We start from the raw sequence: 19,912 nt of genomic DNA, 5'->3' as shown, positions 1-19,912 counted from the left end.
AAAAACACTGTGTAACCAAAGTCTCCATGTTGGGAAAGGATGTATACTCCATCTTCAATTCCTCGATGCACAGAAGATGTTCAGTCCCTCAGGTTACACAATGGTAAGCATACTTTTAAAGATACTGATTCCCCTGTTCCTCCAGTTATACAAAGAATGCTCCACAGACACTTTCAATTCTAGACCTTACATAGAGGGCACTCATCGGAAAGACAGCTAACCATATTCTAGAAATACAAAGTTAGCTACTGCACATATTCTGTTATAAACTAATCCTGAGCACCTACCACCATATCTCTGCAATATCACCCTTCATTCATTACTGACCTGCTTTCCTCTGTTAATGTGAGAGAAGAAAAAAGGAACATAGGTCTGTTAGTTAGAGTGACTATTGCAAGGATGAAACCCCCAGAACAAAGCAACTTGGAAAGGCTTTATTTTGAGGTTTCTATTCCCATACCACAATTCATCATCAAAGGAAGTCAGGACAAACTCAAACAGGGCAGGAACCTGAAGGGAGAAGCTGGTGCAGGAGCCTTGGCGCTGTTTTTTGGCTTGCTCCACCTGGCTTGCTCAACCTGCTTTTGTAAACGACCCAGGAACACCACCCCAGAGTGGCACTACCGACAATGGGCTGGGCTCACCCTCATCAATCACTAACAAAACGCCCTATGGGCTTGCCTATAGCCAGAACTTAAGGAGACATTTTCTCAAATGAGACTCCCCCTCTTGGATGACTGTAGCTTGTGTCAAGTTGACACAAAGCCAGGCAGTACAATTGGAATAACAGTTTAAGACATAACTTAATTGTCCCCACCTATGACAACATAATATCTCAAAGGTAACTTCATTTTAGGAAGAAAGGAAGGCAAAAATAAGCTCATAGAGGTAATTTCAGAAAGAAAACATGACATTCAATACATGTGTGAAATTATTCATTCAGCCAACTGAAGGATACCTACATAGAATTCTGGATTGTTTACAGGTCTTGCCAGACACGCATGCCCACACAAAATTCCAGTCACCAAATACTTAACAGCAATTCTACAGGTGCAGTTTAATTTATAGCACCTTTAGCTGCTCAGAAGTTCCATTCCACATACTGCAAAAGGTCACCGGCCATGACAAGACCTTCTACAGAAATATACAAGAAAAGAAGGAGGAGGAGGAGGAGGAGAAGGAGAAGGTGGAGCAGGAAGAAGAAGAGGGGTAAGAGGAGCAGGAGGAGCAGGAGGAGGAGGAGGAAGGGAAGGAGGAGCAGGATCAGAAAAAACGCTTCTAAAAACGCCCCTACAGCCGAGTTCACAGCTGGCATTTGTGGCACACTCAAATGAGGCCTTGGGGAGGCAGCTGCCACAGGCCATTCACATACACACAAGAGTGCCACCCTGACACCTAAAGGCAGCCTGCTGGTGACCAGTGCAAGGGTGGCCCCCAGAAAAGAGAAGGCCCTAGATACCCACTCAGAAATCTCAGAGCCTGAAGCACTCACAAAACTCCCTTTAGAAAGTGAAAGTGCGGAGGCTGCAAAGCAATTCCCTGGCTGTTTATGGAGGGGCTAAGAGATGGTTTTGGGAGAAACAAAGGAGCCTGGCTGTGTAGGCATCACATCTCCTGCTGCAGCCACAGGGGTCGGCTCTCCCCAGCCCCAGCGCCTGCCCTGCGGCCCCGCCTCTCCCCTCCCGAGGCCCCGCCCCCAGCCCCGCCTCCTGACGGCCAGGCTGCTGGCTCCTACCTTGGCCCTGCCATACTCAATCTTCCTCCTTCTCTCCTCCTCCTCCATCGCGTCTGTTGGCCAGGCAGGAACGGGGGGAGAGGAAAGATCTGATTAGATGCCAGCAGACAGATCTCCGCGGCCGCCCGGGCCGAGCTCGGCGCTCACTGGCCGCTCCTGCGGTCCCTAGGGGCCCAGCCATCGCCGCCGCCATCTTTGTCCCCAAGCTCACACTCGGGAGGCGAGCTGTTGGCACAGCTGGGAGCCTGGCTCGGCAGGTGCACCCCCCCACCCCTTTCCCCCGGCTCGCCTGGGTCTGAGGCTCTGGCCTGAGCCCGACACCCACTCCTCCCGGGACTCGGAGCTTCTGGCACAGCACAGTGGTTTCCAAGTTCAAAAGCAGCGGCTGCCTCGGGACGACAAGCTGCAGTGCTGAGTATGGTGGCGAGGGATGGACCTGCTTGGCAAGGGTCTATCAACTCAGGTGAGGGGCATCCCTGAGGATACACCACTCTTTCCTTATCCCCACCCCAAGTGCCTCCCTCTGGCCCCAGCCCGTCCCCCCCACCCAAGTTCTCCTGCTAGGACAACAACTCCTGCTGCCCCAGGCTTCTCCCAACTCTTTGTTCCCTGAAGCAAGGCAGAGACACTCCTCCCCCATGGGGGCTTCTCCTTGGGAGCAATGCTCCTAAAGGAGCTGGAATTTGGAATATAAGTTGAGAACAAACCCATCTACACTCACTTCCCAGCTTTTAATGGCCTTTAAACAGCTAGGTTTCTTCTCTGACTTTCTCTGGAGTTTTGGCACAAGCTGTTTCATATTTGTGACTCTTCCTGGCTGGTGAAAACAACCTAACCCTTGTCAGTTCTATTTCTTTACTGAAATGACTAGTGTGAAATTTTGTGCCCAGTAAACTTGATAGTATTTCAGCAAAGGCTTGAAAAGGATGGAATGGTGAGCTGTGAGTGTGATTGAGGTCAGCAACAGATGCAAAGTACAGTGTGAGTGGTGTCCTAAAGGGAGAGCATTACACATAGATGGCTAATTAAGAATGGGATGGATCAGAGGGAGCTTAGACTTGAAATCACAGAAGTGACAGAAGGCCAGATTGAATTCTGAAGGCCATTGTCAGAACGGTGCCCTTTTCTCTGAATGAGACCAGAAGCCACTGGGAAAGTCTCATGGTCTCTGCTATTACTATGTAGTGAAGGTAGAAAGAAGGGTCCGTTTGGATGTCGTTTTGAATTTCCTTTACATTTGGTCACTGATTACGTGGACCTGGGGTGTCTACCTAGAAATTAGTCTTACCTACGGAACCTTCTAGTGACCTAACTACTCATTCCTCTTCAAGGCTAAAGGCATAAGGACTAAATAATACAGTCTACCTTTATGTAATATTCTTTCCATTATTCTTTGAAAGGGTAGCCATCACCGGAAGCTTAAAACTAGTCTGCCTCTAGCAATAACTGAACAGTTCCCCTAGGTTAGGGTATTTATCCCTCACACTGAGGTTATGTCATAAAGGAGGAAACGCATCATCCCTTGGCAACCTGCTACTTCCAAGGGTAACAAGAATTCCTTTAAGTCGTGTTGCTAGCCAGCTTGCTTCACAGGTCCCACCCATTATTGCCTCCCGAGCTTGGGATCCCAGGCATGTTGCTGTGCCTGCTCAATGTTAATATGCCTGGGATGCAAACTCTGGTCCTCACACTTGTGTGGCAGTCACTTTCCTCACTGAGCCAACTCTCAGTCCCAACAGTGGAGTTTCAAATATGTATTTACAAAATGCCTTCAATAAAATGGGGCAGCTTTGTTTAAGTTTCAAAATGAAAGTCCTGTAAAAATAGAGACATAAAACAAACCTATAATCAGTCAAAGTGACGTATAATGTAACTAAAATCAGAGAAATTTAAGGTGGTACTACTATTACAAAGGATGAGATTATAGGCCAAGACTTCAAGACAGTGCAGCTAGTTACTGACTATGTAAACACAAAATTCAGGTCTCCTAGGATGTTTATACCACTAAATAGTCACAGCATACAAACTCAGCTCCCAAATAGTTGTGACAAACACCCATATAGGCTTTATATTAAATGGATTACATTTATTCTAAATGGAAGTATTTTGTGTTACTCTTGCTGAATGGTGCTATGACTCCTGGTGGTTTTGAGAGAAATCAATCTTGCTGAACTACAGGTGTTCAGAGTGTTGTAAATGCTAGCTAGGCAAAGAAGATGCATCTCACCTGAGTTAGACCAGCACAAAATTCAAGTCATTTTAGTTCCAATTTGAAGAGGAATACAATCCCAATCACATCCTCTCCTTCTTGGAAAACAGCCTGTCTCATGAATTAAGAGAATTCCAGTTATTAGACTTTAGGATGATTCCAGTTTCCCCTGAGACCTGCCTGTTATATTTCCTTTCGTCTTGGAAGTACCTTGAGTAACTCTGTCGGTCAAAAGATAACATCTGTGGACAGCTTACATTATACCACATGCTCACACAAATCCTCCATTGCCAAAAAGTGATCAACGTATTTTTTATTTTGTTTTTTTTTAAAGCAATCTCATGAATACATCACACATATACTATATAGCATTTTTAAAACAGACAAAATAATATAATTTATCCCTACATAGTTTCATCTAAGAAATTAGAAATATAACTATCATTGTGAAGTTCTATACATATTTTTGTTTTAAAAAGCCAATATTAAGAAAATGAAAAACAACCTCTCTTTTAAAAAAAAAAGTAACAAATAAGATATGGTGGTGACAAAGCCTTTAATCCCACCCAGAGGCAGGCAGATCTCTGTGAGTCTGAGGCTAGCCTGGTCTCCAGAGCAAGTGCCAGGATGGGCTCCAAAGCTACGCAGAGAAACCCTGTCTCGCAAAACAAAACAAACAAACAAACAAACAAAAAAATCAAAGAAAGAAAAAGAAATACACATCTTTTGAGCAACCCATGGACTTTTCTCCAACATAGATCATATTTTAGGCCATAAAAAAACCTTCAGTACAAAAATCAAAATAACTATTACATCTTATGTTATTTGTAAAGCCTACAAATAAAATTTTGTAGCCTAGTGTCTGTGCTCTGGAACTAGTCATAGTCTTCTAGGTTCCAAATGGCTTGGACAGTCTCACCTCTCCAGTTCTGCCATGCACAGCTTGTTGCATAGGATCAGGCTAGCTCCACTCTACTTCTGCTACTGTTTGTGGTAGACAGTCCACAGTCTTAGCATCTCTGGTACCCTGGGTCTCTATTGAATCTGAGGTTGAACCTTCACCAATGTCCTCTTGGTGTCTCTTCAATTCATCCATTATGCCAACCTATGCCAACCTTTAGCTTCTTTCGATGACCCCTTCAATTCTGCAGCTTTCATCTCCTTCAAAGCCAGTACCACGTGAGTGACTCACACTGTCAAGTCCAGCTTTGGCCCCTTTAGACCACAGATTCTGTGTACTGTGGACACACATGTCCTGAGGAAACATGTTGCTGTTCTCCCATTGAACAGCAGAAGGTGTCACCTGATGATGTTGATCTCTTATTAATGATAGCTGATTCTTCAGCTGACCCAAAACCACAAACTCTTACTAATGATCTCATATGAATGACCCCCAGATTCCGCCCACCGACCCAGGAACTAGGTGAGTGAGTCTCTGCCCTTACCCAACTCCCGCCCAAAACATCACTCACCCAGACCCCCCCCCACAGCCACCTGCGCCTACGGACTTGGGGTAGACACACCGAGGCAGGGAGGACCTCCCTGCTCCCTGAATCTGGTAGCACCCCACTCTTCCTTCCCCTTCTGCCGACCGACCCAGGAACAAGGTGAGTGAGCCTCTGCCCTTACCCAGCCCCCACCCAAACCATCACTCACCCTGACCACCCTGGGCCTACGCCCACCTACTTGGGGTAGACACGCACAGACAAGGAGGAGCTCCCTGAATCTGGAAACACCCCACTTTTCCATCTCTTGCCGCCAACCAATCCACAACAAGTGAGGAGACTACCAGGAGAGGCAAGACCATCCAGAGTTTTGGACATTGAATTCCTGGCCCCCATACACCACTGGGTCAAAAGAGGAGATAGAGAGATCCCACCTGCACCCACTAAAAGAAGATATGGGAAGAAGACAGAATAAGATTTCACTCAACAACAGAATGACCAATATAACACCACCAGAATCTAGGGACTCCACTCCAGCAAGATCTGAAAAGCCCAACACTGAGCATGAAGATGAGATGAACCTCAAAAATTATCTCAGCAAGATGATAGAGACCTTTAAAGAGGAAACAAGAAAATTCCTTAAAGAAATAGAATTAAAAACAAACAAAAAATTACATGAAATGGAGGAAAAGACAAACCAAAAAATTCAAGAAATAAACTAATCTCTTAAAGAATCTAAAGAAACCCAAGAAAAAAACATCCAAACAAGTGAAGGAAGTTCTTGAAACGGTTCAAAGCATGAAAGCTGAAATAGACACAATAAAGGAAACACAGAATGAGGCAATGCTGGAAATGGAAAGGCTGGATAAACGTTCAGGAACTAAAGATGTGAGTATAACCAATAGATTTCAAGAGATGGAAGAGAGAATCTCAGCTATTGAAGACTCGCTAGAGGATATACATTCATCAACCAAAGAAAACATCAAGTCCAACAAATCCCTAACACAAAATATCCAGGAAATATGGGACACCATAAAAAGACCAAATCTAAGAATAATAGGTGTAGAAGAAGGTGAAGAAACACTGCTCAAAGGTATAGAAAACATATTCAACAAAATCATAGAAGAAAATTCCCCAACCTACAGAAGGATATGCCTATGAAAGAACAAGAAGCTTACCGGACACCAAACAGATTGGACCACAAAAAAGTCCCCCGACACATAATAATCAAAACACAAAATCTACAGAACAAAGAGAAAATATTAAGAGCAGCAAAGGAAAAAGGCCAAGTAACATATAAAGGCAAACCAATCAGATCAACCTGACTTCTCAATGGAAACTCTGAAAGCCAGAAGGTCTTGGATAGATACCCTACAAGCACTAAGGGAGCATGGATGTCAACCCAGACTACTGTACCCAGCAAAACTTTCAATCACTATAGATGGAGAAAACAAGATATTCCATGACAAAAACAGATTTAAACAATACATATCCACAAATCCAGCACTACAGCAGGTTCTGGAAGGAAAACTCCAATCCAAAGAACATAACTACAGTCACAAAAACACTGGCAATAGATAATCTAATTTTACCAAACACCAAAAAACAGGAGGGTGAAATCCACACACAATGACACTATCAACAATAAATCCAAAACGAAGAACCAATGAACAATGAACATTAATAAGCCTAAATGTCAGTGATCTTACCTTACCCATAAAAAGATATAGGCTAACAGAATGAATACAAAGACAGAACCCATCTTTCTGCTGTTTACAAGAAACACACCTTAATTTCAAAGACAAGTGATACCTCAGAGTAAAAGGATGGGAAAAGATTTTCCAATCAAATGGGCTCAAGAAACAAGCTGGAGTAGCAATCCCAATATCTAACAAATTAGACTTTAAACTAAAAGCCAAAGAGATGAAGAAGGGCATTTCATACTCATCACAGGAAATGTCCATCAAGATGAAGTCTCAATCCTGAACATCAATGCCCCAAATACGAAAGCACCCACATTTGTAAAAGAAGCATTACTAAAGCTCAAACCACACATAAAACCACACACACTTATAGTAGGAGACTTCAACGCCCCCCTTAGACCACTAGACAGGACCACCAGACAGAAACTTAACAAAGAAATAAAGGATCTGACAGAAGTTATGACCCAACTGGGTTTAACAGATATCTATAGAACATTCCATCCAAACACAAAAGAATATACCTTCTTCTCAGCACCACATGGAACCTTCTCAAAAATTGACCACATAGTTGGCAGCAAAGCAAACCTCCACAGTTACAAAGTATGGGTATTCATGTTGTAATCTTGTATGTATGTCTGTGTATCACATGTGTTCCTGGATCCTCAGGAGGCCAGAGGAGACTGTCAGGTCCCCTGGGACTAGGGTTAGAGTCCTTTGTGAGCCCCCATATGGGTGCTGGGAGTCAGAGGGGCTTCTGGAGAATAGTCAGTGCTTCTAAGCACTGAGCCATCTTCCCAGCCCTTACTTCATTTTCTTTGGATAATAAGGTTTTTAACTGGAAGCCATTCAGGTATTAGTGTCAACAAACTTATTTCACAGATGAAGCAGAAAGAGGTGGCAAGCTGAGGGAGGCTCAGCCTCTGTCTGCTCCAGCGACTCTACAGAGGAGCTAGGCTTTATCTTACTCCTGGCTTCTGACCTGCCTGCCTCTTCCAGTCCTCACTGTTGGTTTTTGGCTTCTCGTTCCCTTCATCAGCTTGTATAGGATAAGCTGGGGGTAAGCATAGTGTGATACAATAATAAAGACAGCACTGCCTAATGGCCTCTTCCTTTCTACTGTGTGAGAGTAGAACTCATGGAACGTATGAGACACTACGTTGTCTTCTGAGGTGACAGGAGTTAGCCTGTAATGCAGAGAAATGCCAGAGGGCTCCATGAAGAAAGGAAGCTACTGTTACGCTATCACCTCCCTACTTTAGGGTTAGACACTGGAAATGCATTGACCACCAGCCACTATTAGAAAATTGTGTATGCATGAAAAGATGGTTTCTGCAGGCTTGGTACTGGGCCTTCTGATAATGGCATCTCTGAGTTTTCTATTGATGAGTTACTTCTTTCTTGTCCTCTGTTTAGAAGTCTGGGAGTGTAGATCAGGCAATGTAGAGATCCAGAGAGAGGCAGGCTGGCAACTTAGCTGCTTTGTTTCTGGCAAATTGGATTCCTGAACATACTCTAATTCATAGGTACCCAGGGACTATGGTGTCTGTGTGAGACTCTAACTCCTCAACATGTTCCTTTGGGTTAATCAAATCTTGTAGCTCGGTGCATAAGTTCCCAGGTTGTCGCAGCTTAAACTCTGACCAGCAGAGAGTTTATTACTCCTGTGCTCCACCAGCAACCCCTGACAGAAAGATTTGGTGCTGTATTCCTTTGAATTAGACAAGATGCATGATGTGCACTACAATGTACAATGAATCCAGTTATGCCAGCACCATTTGTTGAAAATGCTTCCTCTTTTCCATTGCATAAATTTAGCTTCTTTGTCAAAAATTAGGTGTTCATAAGTGTGTGGGTTAATATCAGGGTTTTCAATTTGATTCCATTGTTCAACCTGTCTATTTTTGTGCCAATACCAAGCTGTTTTCAGAACTTTGGCTCTATAGTAGAGCTTGAAGTCGGGGATGGTGATGCGTCCAGAAAATCCTTTATTGTAAAAAGTTGTTTTGGCTACCCTGGGCTTTTTATTTTTCCATATAAAGTTGAGTATTATTCTTTCAATGTCTGTGAAAAACTGTGTTTGGATTTTGATGGGGAATGTGTTGAATCTGTAGATTGCTTTTGGCAGGATTGCCATTTTTGCAATGTTAATTCTACCTATCCAAAGCATGGGAGATCTTTCCATTTTCTGGTATCTTCTTTAATTTCTTTTTGTAAAGTCTCAAAGTTCTTATTGTACAGATCTTTCACTTTTTTGGTTAGTGTTACCCCAAGATATTTTATGTTGCTTGTGGATATTGTGAAAGGTGATGTTTCCCTAATTTCTTTCTCATTGGATTTATCATCTGTATATAGTAGGGCTACTGATTGTTTTGAGTTAATTTTGTATCCTGCTACCTTGCTGAAGGTGTTTTTCAGCTGTAGGAGTTCCCTGGTAGAGTTTTTCGGGTCACTAATGTAGACTATCATGTCGTCTGCAAATAGTGAAAGTTTGACTTCTTCCTTGCCAATTTGTATCCCTTTGATCCCCTTTTCTTGTCTTATTGCTATAGCCAGAATTTCAATTACAATATTGAAGAGTTATGGAGAGAGTGGGCAGCCTTGTCTTGTTCCTGACTTTAGAGGAAACGCTTTGAGTTTCTCTCCATTTACTTTGATGTTGGCTATTGGTTTGGTGTATATTGCGTTAATCATGTTTAGATATGTTCCTGTTATTCCTATTCTCTCCAAGATCTTTATCATGAAGGGATGTTGGATTTTGTCAAATGCTTTTTCAGCATCTAGTGAGATGATCATGTTGTTTTTCTTTTTTAGTTTGTTTATATAGTGGATTACGTTGATAGATTTTCGTATGTTGAACCATCCTTGCATCCCTGAGATGAAGCCTACTTGATCATGGTGGATGCTTTTTCTGATATGTTCTTGGATTTGATTTGCCAATATTTTATTGAGTATTTTAGCATCGATGTTCATGAGGGATATCGGTCTGTACTTCTCTTTCTTAGTCAGATCTTTGTGTGGCTTGGGTATCAAAGTGATTGTAGCCTCGTAGAAAGAGTTTGGCAATATCCCATCTGCTTCTATTGTGCAGAACAGTTTGAGGAGTACTGGAATTAGCTCTTGTTTGAATTTCTGGTAGAATTCTGCAGTGAAGCCATCTGGCCCTTGGCTTTTTTTGGTTGGGAGGCTTTTGATTACTGCTTCTATTTCATTAGGGGTTATAGGTCGATTTAAACTGTTTATCTGATCTTGGTTTAATTTTGGTAAGTGATATTTATCCAGAAAGCTGTCCATTTTCTTTAGATTCTCCAATTTTGTGGAATACAGGTTTTCAAAGTATGACCTAAAGATTCTCTGGATTTCCTCAGTGTCCATTGCTATATCCCCCTTTTCGTTTCTGATTTTGTTAATTAGCATGCTCTCTCTCTGCCTTTTGGTTAGTTTGGCTAGAGGTTGGTTTCTTCTCAAAGAACCAACTCTTTGTTTCATTGATTCTTTGTACTGTTTTCCTAGTTTCTACTTTGTTGATTTCGGCTCTCAGGTTGATTATTTCCTGGTGTCTACTCCTCCTTGGACTTTTTGCTTCTTTTTGCTCTAAAGCTTTCATTTGTTCTGTCAATTCTCTAATGTGACTTTCCTCCAGTTTCTTCATGTGAGCACTTAGTGCTATGAACTTCCCTCTTAGCACTGCTTTCAGGGTGTCCCGTAAGTTCAGGTATGTTGTGTCTACATTCTCATTAAATTCTAGGAAGTTTTAATTTCTTTTTTATTGCTTCCTCAACTCCTGGTATGGTGCAATTGGGTGTTATTCATTTTCCACGCAAATGTAGGTTTTCTGCAATTTGTATTGCTGTTGAATTCTAGCTTTAATGAATGGTGGTCTGATAAGATACAGAGAGTTATTTCAATACTTTTGTAACTATGGAGGTTTGCTTTGCTGCCAACTATGTGATCAATTTTTGAGAAGGTTCCATGTGGCGCTGAGAAGAAGGTATATTCTTTTGTGTTTGGATGGAATGTTCTATAGATATCTGTTAAACCCAGTTGGGTCATAACTTCTGTCAGATCCTTTGTGTCTTTGTTAAGTTTCTGTCTATGGTTCTGTCCAATTGTGTAAGGGGGGTGTTGAAGTCTCCTACTATAAGTGTGTGTGGTTTTATGTGTGGTTTGAGCTTTAGTAATGTTTCTTTTACAAATGTGGGTGCTTTCGTATTTGCGGCATAGATGTTCAGGATTGAGACTTCATCTTGATGGACTTTTCCTGTGATGAGTATGAAATGCCCTTCCTCATCTCTTTTGATTGCTTTCAGTTTAAATCTATTTTGTTAGATATTAGGATTGCTACCCCAGCTTGTTTCTTGAGCCCATTTGATTTGATAATTTTTTCCCATCCTTTTACTGTGAGGTATCGCCTGTCTTTGAAGTTGAGGTGTGTTTCTTGTAAACAGCAGAAAGATGGGTTCTGTCTTTGTATTCATTCTGTTAGCCTATATCTTTTTATGGGTAAGTTAAGACCATTGACATTTAGGCATATTAATGTCCCTTGTTCATTGGTTCTTCTTTGTTTTGGATTTATTGTTGGTGGTACCATTGCATGGGGATTTTGCCCTCCTGTTTCTTTTTGTGTTTGGTAAAATGAGATTATCTATTGTCAGTGTTTTTGTGAGTGTAGTTATGTTCATTGGGTTGGGGTTTTCCTTCCAGAGCCTTCTGTAGTGCTGGTTTTGTGGATATGTATTGTTTAAATTTGTTTTGTCGTGTAATATCTTGTTTTCTCCATCTATAGTGATTGAAAGTTTTGCTGGGTACAGTAGTCTGGGTTGACATCCATGCTCCCTTAGTGCTTGTAGGGTATCTATCCAAGACCTTCTGGCTTTCAGAGTTTCCATTGAGAAGTCGGGTGTGATTCTGATTGGTTTGCCTTTATATGTTACTTGGCCTTTTTTCTTTGCTGCTCTTAATATTTTCTCTTTATTCTATAGATTTGGTGTTTTGATTATTATGTGTCGGGGGGATTTCTTTTTGTGGTCCAGTCTGTTTGGTGTCCTGTAAGCTTCTTGTACTTTCATAGGCATATCCTTCTGTAGTTTGGGGAAGTTTTCTTCTCTGATTTTGTGACTATGTTTTCTGTACCTTTGAGTAGTGTTTCTTCACCTTCTTCTACACCTATTATTCTTAGGTTTGGCCTTTTTACGGTGTCCCATATTTCCTGGATATTTTTTGTTAGGGATTTGTTGGACTTGATGTTTTCTTTGGTTGATGAATGTATATCCTCTAGCGAGTCTTCAATAGCTGAGATTCTCTCTTCCATCTCTTGAATTCTATTGGATATACTTACATCTTTAGTTCCTGATCATTTATCCAGCCTTTCCATTTCCAGCATGGTCTCATTCTGTGTTTTCTTTATTGTGTCTATTTCAGCTTTCATGCTTTGAACTGTTTCAAGAGCTTCCTTCACTTGTTCGGATGGTTTTTCTTGGCTTTCTTTAGATTCTTTAAGAGATTTATTTATATCTTGGATTTTTTGGTTTGTCTTTTCCTCTAATTTGTTTAATTTTTTGTTTTCTTTTTCTTCTATTTCTTTAAGGGATTTTCTTGTTTCCTCTTTAACGGTCTCTAACATCTTGCTGAGATAATATTTGAGGTCCATCTCATCTTCATGCTCTGTGTTGGGCTTTTCAGATCTTGCTGGATTGGAATCTCTAGATTCTGGTGGTGTCATATTGGTCTTTCTGTTGTTGAGTGTAATCTTGTTCAGTCTTCTCCCCATATCTTCTTTTAGTGGGTGCAGGTGGGGTCTCTCTGTCCCCTCTTGTGGCCCAGTGGTGTGTGTGGGCCAGGAATTCAATGTCCACAACCCTGGATGGTCTCGAAGCTCCTGGTATTCTCCTCACTAGTTCCTAGTTCCTTGGTCGGTCGGCGGAATGGAAGAGTCGGGTGCTAGCAGATTCGGGGTGCCTGGAGCTCCTCCTTGCCTGGGCGTGTCCAGCCCAAGCCCGCAGGCGCAGGCGGGGGTTGGGGGTTGGGGGTGGTCGGGGCATATGGTGTTTTGGGCTGGATTCGGGAGCAGGCAGAGACTCACTTACATAGTTCCTCGGTGGTTGGCGGCGGAATCCCAAACTACTTTCATGTTTTCAATAAGAACAAGGTGATTTTCATGCATTATAACACTGTATTTGAATGGTAAGTGATGTTTTATTATTTTTAAATAGCTGACATTATAAATGGATATAAGGCCCATGTTTGCAGGGCATTTTGACAGAATTGATATAAGTTGTTACACTCAATGAAGATCTCTCCATACAGGTAAGATTATGATCTAGACAAGTCTGCACTGGAAAGAAGCTAAGTGTCCAGCTCCTCATCTTCCACTTGGCAGTGCCACTGGCTTAAAGTACTGGTTACCTGTGGAAACAGAGGAATCTCATCAGCTACTTATTTTCCTCCCATTTGTATGGTGACTGCCCATTTCCTCCACAGAGCCTTCCTTAACTGACTGCTTCCACCAGGTACACCATGGTTACTTATAATATCAATCATCTTGTTGTGGTTTGTTTGGCTCTTTATGTACTTGACCTTATACCCTATTAAATAATGGATACTGTAGCTGCTCAATAAACATTTATGCCATCAATGAACAGCATAATGAATTAATAGTCAAATCTATGTAAGCCTCCCTTCTAGTGATAAAAATGCTTTAAAATATAATGGAAAGCACTCAGGATAAAATTGTATTTATTTTTACATTTACGTTTATAATTTTTGAGAATTTCTTCCATGAGTGCAGTATTTACATCATCCCCATCCATTCAGCTTCACCCCAAACTCTTCTGTGCCTCTCCTTAAACTGATTGATTAATTATTTGAATGACCTCAGGGAAAACTATCAATTGATAGGAGCCTGCCAGGCATTTATATGAATGAAGTAATTCCTGGATTTTTATTTAACTTAATATTAACAAAATTAGGAACAATCAATAGAATATGATAACGACGACATTATTAATACTATGACACTAATGATAATATTGTAATTTTACAACATGAATCCATAGATTCCATTGCTTTCTTGCATTTGTCCAGAGTAGTTGCGGTCGTGAGGCCTTGATGTGATTGCAAGGGTGTGGATACAATAAACTGCTTCCAAGAAAGAAGAAAAAATGATTATTCTGAGTCATAAAAAATTATTATATTTAATGTGCAATAAACACTTATATGCATAACTTCATTTCCATAATGCTATTTTATTTGTAGTTTTAATTAAATATAATGTACCTTTAGTATTTTAGGAAACTCGTCAAGAATTACTTAATTACTACATTCCCTCTGACATGTTCATACATACATTCATTCACTCTCTAGGAATATATAGTTTAACTATTTAGTATGAGAAATTCACAATACTTATTTGTAACTTTATTTTATTTTACTCTAATGTTTCTTATTTATGTTTTAAATGCATGCTCTAAGATTCATAATGATTTTAAATGCATCTGCTTTGTGAATAATAAGTGACCATCCATACTAAAAGGATTGTGATGATATCAGGTAGTTAATCATTTGGGCACATTGCTTTACTATCTTTCCGGTTGACTAGCCTTAATAATTAATGTTAAGAAGGTGGTTTCTGGGGCAGAAGCATAAAATAAAAGTGTGTTCATTTGTTACATATGCCTACAGCTATATTTTCTTGGTGTCCAACAAGTGACATCAATCAATACAGTCATGGTCATTGAAATTCCTAAGGGACAGGATGGAAACCCACGTTTGGAAACCAAGGATATTTTTAGGGAGACACTGAGTGTCTCTTTTCCTGTTCCTTTCATTTGAAGAAATAATTAGAATAAAATCAAAGAATCAAAAGGCTCCTTGGACACTGAAGTCATGCTGTAAGCATGGAGACAATGGGCATTTTGCCATGTGAGGGAGTAGCTGTCTTGAGTGAGATATTCTTTAGGGAAGTGGTAAGGAAGTAACTGGAAGTCTCTTTCTATGCAGTGAGGGTGAACTTTAGAATGACTATTTATTCCTAATTTCTCTTGATATAAATATACTAAATTCATCACAAATGATTACTTATTCTTTTTTTTTATGATTACTTATTCTTAAATGCTTTGCCACTAGCAACTTGAAACAATTGCTTGTATTTTCCTGATACACTCTTCAAATACTTTCTATTCAATCAACATTCATGTTTAATTCACAGATTGGAAAATAGTGTATATATTCCCAAATAAATTTTTTATGAAATTTCAGAAAAAAGTCAAATTTTCATACACATTGTAGTTTTATTACCTGAAAAACTCACATGGAATCATAGATAGAAAAACATATAATTTTTAAAATATCTGAAAATTATCATTGTTTATGGAGAGAGAGAGAAAGAGAGAGAGAGAGAGAGAGAGAGAGAGAGAGAGAGAGAGAGAGAGAGAGAGAGAGAGAGATTGTCAGGGGAGATGATGGTGATTAAAATCAAGTGACCTCTTAAATTAGTTACTCCTCTGTTGCTGTGATAAAACACCATGACTAAGGCAACACATGAAAGGAATGATTTTTCTTATTGTTACATAGGCTTGGAGTCTGTAATGTCTGCAAGCAGACATGGCAGCTGGAACAGGATACTGAAAGCTCACATCTTGGACCACAAACATGAAGCAGAGAAAACAAACTGTCACCATGATGTTCTTCCCATTTTCGGTGGAACAAATAACCATGATCAAAATCCTTTGAAAATACAATCTTTGGAATCAAGCACTTCAAACTCAGTTTGTGTCTGTCTGATTCTTGATCACAGTGACAGAGAAAAAACAAAACCAATACGTAACCATATCTATCTATCTATCTATCTATCTATCTGTCTGTCTGTCTGTCTGTCTGTCTGTCTGTCTATCTGTCATATATATTCTGTCTATCCATCTCTCTATCTCACATATGTATACTGAGGATTCGAGTCAATATTATATATATACAAAAGGATATATTCTACCACTGAGGTAAACTTCCATTTTCTTTCATTGTTATTATTTTTAAAATTATACATATTTCCTATACTGTTTGTCTGAGTGTTCTGAAGGAAAAGTTTTAACTCTCAATACTAACATACAGAGAAATATACGTTGTGAAAAGTAGTTGTGCACCAACACATGCTAATTAACATGGCTGGTCTTTGTCAACTGCATTCACTAACATCTACCAACCAACTCCAATTTCAAGAACATTAAATGACCAGAGAAAAAGCTTAATACACACTGGCTGGAAATACTGTGTTTCTGAGGCAGTATGGTGTTGTATGCTTAAATTTCCAATACCATACATGTCATATCTGAAAGTTAATATTCAAATTAAATGAACTAAAAATTTCTGTGCACCAACATATGATATACAATCTTTGGTTATTTTACTGAAAAGTTTCACTTATTAAAGAAATATATGGTTTCAGGGAAGATTATCCCAGTAACTCCAAACTCTCAAGAAGTTTGGTTATGAAGCACTATGGTTATGAATATGAGAAAGGTTGAAGATACAAAGATTTAAAAATCAATGTGGCCTGCATACCTAGAGTTGTCTCACTAAAATGGTGTCATTTCATAGGCAGTGCTAAATAAGGGCTGATGAATTTGTTACTGTTACTTCTTGACAGCTTTTAGTATTTGTTCATTTATTTAGCTAGTTAGTCTGTTCTTATATAATGTATGCAGTGTTCTGCCTTCCGGTATGCCTGCACTGCAGGCCAGAAGAGGGCGCCAGATCTCTTTATAGATGGTTGGGAGCCACAATGTGGTTGCAGGGAATTGAGCTCAGGACTTCTAGAAAAACAGACAATGTTCTTAACATCTGAGCCATCTCTCTACCTTTGGATGTTATTTTATAAAATTAATTAATGAGCAAGAATGCTGATTTTCTAGTTAATATGTAAGAATGCAAATAAACAAACAACCACGCAAATGAATCACTCAATAAATAAAATAAAACAAGACCTGAATGGCATGGAGCAGCTGTTGTTGGCCCCTTCTCCCAACACTGACTTTGAATTTCATCTTCACCTCCTCTTCACATACCACCCATACCTGCCCTATTGTTGTGTTTAAGATGTGTTATGTTCGCCAGGCATTGGTGGCGCATGCCTTTAATCCCAATACACGGGAGACATAGGCAAGCCGATCTCTGTGAGTTCAAGGCCAGCATGGTCTCCAGAGAGAGTGCCAGGACAGGCTCCAAAGCTACACAGAGAAACCCTGTCTCGAAAAACAAAAAAATATATGTGTTATGTTCATTTATGCTGTGTAATATTTTTTTTTTTAGTGACACAAAGATATATCTGCAGTCGCATCTTAGTTTTCCAGTGAAATTACATTAGTGTCCACATCCTATGGGTACAGTTTCAAGTGAGCAGAGGTGAACCCTTATAAGGAATAGGAAGAGATGGCTGACTCTCTTGGGTCGTGGTGAAAGCACTCTACAGCAGGATGACCAGAGCAGTTATTTCCTATTATTTGTGTAAGTACTTCACTAAAAAATACCTGTTTATCATTAATCTTGGGTCTTGTGGACTCATTTAAACCCCACCTTCATGTGTTGTAGTCTTTAATGTTGCATTTGTTGGACTATGTTAAGGTGAGTTACTTTACATTTCTGAAAAACCTGATTGGTCTAATTAAGAGAGAGAATAAATAGGAAGAGAAACATAGGGTCTAGAAAAGAGTGAGGATTGAGAAAAGGAGAAGGAGAGGAGGACACAAGGGGACAGGCACCCAGCCACATGGCAGGCAAGAGAGTAAGAAGGAAAGAAAGACATACAGAATAAAGAAAGGTAAAAAGCCAGAGGCAAAAGATAAATACAAATTTGATAACTCAAGTTAGAAATGATGGATAGAAACAAGGCAAATGAAGGGTAGGCATTTGTAAGTAATAATACAGCTCCATGAAACCTACAGAAACAGTTGACCTGACCTAGTGAGAGCAAGGGACTCCTGTTTTAAGCTGGGGACCCAACATTGGACCAAACCAAGCCCTCTGAATGTGGGTGCCAGTTAGGAGTCCTGGGCAGACTATGGGGGCTCTGCTGTGGAACCAGTGTTTATGCCTACTGCACGGATGTAATTTTGGAGCCCATTCTCTATGGAGGGAAACTATGTCAGCCGAAATACATGGAAGAGTGCCTAGGTCCTTCCCTAAATAATGTGACAGACTTTTACTTGTATATGGATGCATACCGGGAAAGTTAACAATGGGAAAATCACAATTATGAGAGTCAAGAAGGACAAGTGACATTCCCAATTTTTGCTTATTCTGTATTACATCAATAGGATTCTTAACATAAAGCACTCTGAAGTTTATTTTAACAATGTGCTTGGATTTAGAGGAGGAAAGCCAAATCCAACTCTAAATCCAGCTTTGATTTAATTGAATGGGGTCTAGGAAACAAAGAGAAATAGGTGTAGATTCATTTATGAAATTTTAACATATGACAATTTTCTTTTGTAGGATGGTTATAGCTATCTTCTCTGTTCCTCATGTAATGTCCTTTGACTTCTGGAGATGAGATTTCCTGTGAAAAGAAAAACAAAAGACTTCCCTTTCCTTTGTGAGGTGTTCATCTAGTTTATGAGATATACATTTGAAGAATACCTGTCATTTCTCCTTGTCAATGGGTTTTTCATTCTCAACTTGAATCTTGATCAAGTTTGAGGGTATCCAAAGTTTTTCTTCTCCTGTGGAAACAAAGGCAAAACCCCTTCCCCAGTGTCCCTCATGTCCTGGTTTCCATACAGAAGTAGTACATCTTTGAAGTACACAGGCTGAATTAGTTCAGCAGTATTATTCCTTAGTCCAGTGTCTTTCTGCAGCTTTTTTTTTTTCCATTCTCATTACCGTCAAGAAAGTTTAGTGTTAATAGGGCATTATGTAACTTATGTTTGGGGGGTTTTGTTCCAACAGCCTGTTTATAGAGCATTTCCTTTAGTGTTCTGTTAGATCTCACTGCCATTGCTTGTCCTGTGGGACTGTGTGGTATACCGGTCACGTGCTTTATGTTATAAAATTTGAAAAAATGTTCCAATTTAGTGGATACACATGCTGGAGCATTGTCAGGTTTATTTGTGCAGGTGTAGTCATAACAGCCATAACCTCTAGCAGGTGTGTAATGACAGAATCGTCCTTTTCAGAGCTAAGAGCAGTACCCCTTTGGAAGCCTGAAAATGTGTCTGTAGTATGATGCACATATTTTAAATTTCCAAATTCTGCAAAGTGAAAGGCATCCATCTGCCAAACCTCATTTTTCCGAATCCCTTAGGGTTACAGGCTGCTGACAATGGAGCTAGATTATAAAAAAACCAGGTAGGACAGTTTCTCACTATCTCCTTGGCTTGTTGCCAAGTGATGGAGAAGTCCTTTTTCAAATTTTTCTTAATTAAATAACATTTCTTATGAAATTCTGAATCTTCTAATACATTTCCTAATAATAAGTGATTAATCTCATTATTCCCTTATGCTAGTGGGCCTGGCAGACCTATATGGGATCTGATATGTGATATATATATATATATATGAATTGCATATTATTCTTTCTTCTGTACAGAGGCATACAGAGTTTGAACTACTTTACTTTCCTCACCTGCTTTATAACCTGCTTGCCTGATTTGTTGGCATTAGTGTAGAAGGTAAGAACTCCAGAAATAAGGGTTTGTCTTACAATATGAGGAAGGATCCAGATTGTCTTTTTTATGAATTTAATTCTGTCAGTTTTGAGATAATTGTTGCTAATTTTTTCCAAAAAGTCAGTAAGAGCTATCTGCCAGTATTCATTGTTCTACCATAAGGAAGA

General features: G+C 40.1%; 1 long non-coding RNA gene across 2 annotated transcripts; it reads left to right on the top strand.

Moving 5' to 3' along the window:
• Positions 1–1,698: 1,698 nt before the first annotated feature.
• On the top strand, positions 1,699–18,727 carry LOC107977599. 2 transcript variants are annotated; one of them, XR_003488798.2, is made up of 4 exons: positions 1,699–2,198; positions 13,396–13,598; positions 17,392–17,586; positions 18,574–18,727. It is a non-coding gene; the product is annotated as an uncharacterized LOC107977599 (long non-coding RNA). The 2 variants fall into 2 exon arrangements; XR_004772631.1 differs by lacking the exons at positions 17,392–17,586; positions 18,574–18,727 and adding an exon at positions 15,661–17,155.
• The last annotated feature ends 1,185 nt before the right edge of the window (positions 18,728–19,912 follow it).

Source organism: Cricetulus griseus, unplaced genomic scaffold (genome assembly GCF_003668045.3).
Source record: "Cricetulus griseus strain 17A/GY unplaced genomic scaffold, alternate assembly CriGri-PICRH-1.0 unplaced_scaffold_18, whole genome shotgun sequence".
NCBI lineage: Eukaryota > Metazoa > Chordata > Mammalia > Rodentia > Cricetidae > Cricetulus > Cricetulus griseus.
This window is presented reverse-complemented; position numbering and strand designations above follow the sequence as displayed.